General features: G+C 57.0%; 1 pseudogene; it reads left to right on the top strand.

Moving 5' to 3' along the window:
* Positions 1 to 2021, top strand: part of LOC119093440 (cuticle protein 7-like) — a 3674-nt pseudogene extending 1653 nt beyond the window's left edge.
* The last annotated feature ends 436 nt before the right edge of the window (positions 2022 to 2457 follow it).

The following is a 2457-nucleotide window of genomic DNA, read 5'->3' as shown; positions in this document are numbered from 1 at the left end:
AGCTATTTTCCTTGCAGCGCTAAAGGTCTAGAATTTGTTCTACCTAAATATTTCATTTGGGTCAAATGCGTAAAATGTTGTTTTATGCTGCTCTGATTCATTCAGTATTCTTATTTTGGCCAGGAGTTTTCTCTGTAGGTTGCAATTATTCTGTGGATGTGTTGCCTTTGCCAGTATGGCATGTGAGCACGCATAAGTGTGGTATTTCTTATAATGAAAATGCTGTTCTGGCCTTACCATCCATATGTCCATGATGTCCACTTCGTCACGCTCGAAAACAAAGCATGAAGTGTAAATCGTTCAGCCATTTTGGAATGATTTTTTTGGGAACACAACAAAATAGTTAAGGACTTAAAACTGATCGATAATCGCAGAGACGGCACCAAAGCCATGGACTAAGGCGTATCACTTTTGGTCTATGAATACACCCGGCCACAGGTGTAACCGAATGAGGGACAGCTCTGTCCGCAATACGGCTAGGTATCTTGCCGACTTAAACGTTAGGGTACAGCCGAGACAGGTTAACTGCCGCCCACTATCCCATGCCTTGCCACTGCGTTTCTTTCCTGGCTTCCAAGAAGTCCGCATGGGTTGACCGATTTACAACCGACCCGTACCACGCCACGGAACGAGGCGATCCACGGTTACCACAACCCCAGTCTGGCCGACAACGGCCCACAGCGCTGCGGTGAAGGCCTGCAGAGTTCCGGTGTCGCTGACCTGTTGTCTGCTTCAGGTTGTGATCACCCTGGTGCTCGTGGGCACGGCGCTTTCCGTCGACCCGTACCAGCCGGAGCCCGCTTACAAGCCGGAGCCCGCTTACCCAGAGGTAAGCTCGATCGCTGGGTGGATCGCTCGACCCTGACAGTTGGAATGAAGACAGTTCACTGTGATATCATATCTAGCCTTGGCGGTGCCGAGTTGTAAGTTATGCGGCATCAGCGCAAGACGCCAGGCCGGCCACAGCTTCCGAAGACGACTGAGGGACACCTGTTCGCACCGTATGCGTGGAAACTGTGAACTGTCACTCCAGCATCACTTCCTTGTGTGCCACATCAACTCAGCGGTAACTGTGTGCGTGTGGTTCACAAGGGAACTCTGTTTACTAAAACTCGTCTATCCATGTAAACTCCAGTTATCCCGCACACCGATCAAGTAATCACTCATCGCCCGGCAGTTCTCGCCCAGCCGGCGACGTAGCCGCACATTTTCGCATAGCCCTGCCGCTGATGCCCTCCCTCCCCGTGTCACAGTTCCAGCACAACTCCGCCGCTAACACCCCTCCTCTTGTCACAGCTCCAGCACAACTCCACCGCTAATACCCCCCCTCCTCGTGTCACAGTTCCAGCACATTCCCCGCTAACACCCCCTCCCGTGTCACAGTTCCAGCACAACTCCGCCGCTGATGCCCTCCCTCCCCGTGTCACAGTTCCAGCACAACTCCGCCGCTAACACCCCCTCCTCTTGTCACAGTCCCAGCACAACTCCTTCGCTAATACCCCCTCACCGTGTCACAGTTCCAGCACAACTCCGCCGCCAACACCCCCCTACTCGTGTCACAGTTCCAGCACAGCCCCGCCGCTGACGCCCTCCCCCCCCCCCTCCGTGTTGCAGACACCGGCCAAGTACGCCTTCGACTACGCCGTGGCCGACGAGTACTCTGGGTCGGACTTCGCTGCCGACGAGACGCGCGACGGAGCGAGCACGACCGGCTCGTACCGCGTCGCCCTGCCCGACGGCCGCGTCCAGACCGTCACCTACAAGGTGGACGGCGACTCTGGCTTCGTGGCCGAGGTCACGTACGAGGGCGAGGCCCAGTACCCCGAGACGACGCATCAGGCGCCGACCTACAAGCCGGCCCCCGCGCCCTACAAGCCCGCCCCCGCACCCTACAAGCCCACCCCAGCGCCCTACAAGCCCACCCCCGCGCCTACAAGCCGGCCCCCGCGCCCTACAACCCCGCTCCTGTGGCGCCGCAGTACCCGCAGTACCCCGCGCCGTACCTTCCCCACTCCTACTAACAAGCCTAAGTACGCACCGGCATCAGCCTCTACCTCGCTCACAACCCGTCTCACTCAGGCCACTGAGGCCGCTCACATGGCCGCCGCTAAAGGCGTGCCCCCTCCGCTCCGATGCCTGAGGCCTCTGGCCTCTTTCTGTCCCAGAGCGGCTGCGGTCTGCTCGGCCTCCGGGCCGTGTGATCACGAGCAGTCCGGTATATGGATTTACCTTGAGTCTGTTCTAGGTCCTCTTGCCAGTATTTAGTGACAAGTCCGTGAGAACAAATAGAACATAACAGCTGAATCCGGCCGGCATTTGAGTGGGAATTCCTTTGGCTCACGCTTGCACGCGGGAGTGCTGCCGTGGTGAGGGTTACTGGTATGGTCACGTGATCTCAGCGTTCCAGAGTCACGTGATGCCACACTATTGCGATATCGTATGACTTTGTTTAAATAG

This window comes from Pollicipes pollicipes, unplaced genomic scaffold, assembly GCF_011947565.3.
Source record: "Pollicipes pollicipes isolate AB1234 unplaced genomic scaffold, Ppol_2.1 Scaffold_4002;HRSCAF=4701_pilon_pilon_pilon, whole genome shotgun sequence".
In the NCBI taxonomy this organism is placed as follows: domain Eukaryota; kingdom Metazoa; phylum Arthropoda; class Thecostraca; order Pollicipedomorpha; family Pollicipedidae; genus Pollicipes; species Pollicipes pollicipes.
The sequence above is the reverse complement of the archived record's forward strand: the minus strand, read 5'-3'. Positions and strand labels throughout refer to the sequence as shown.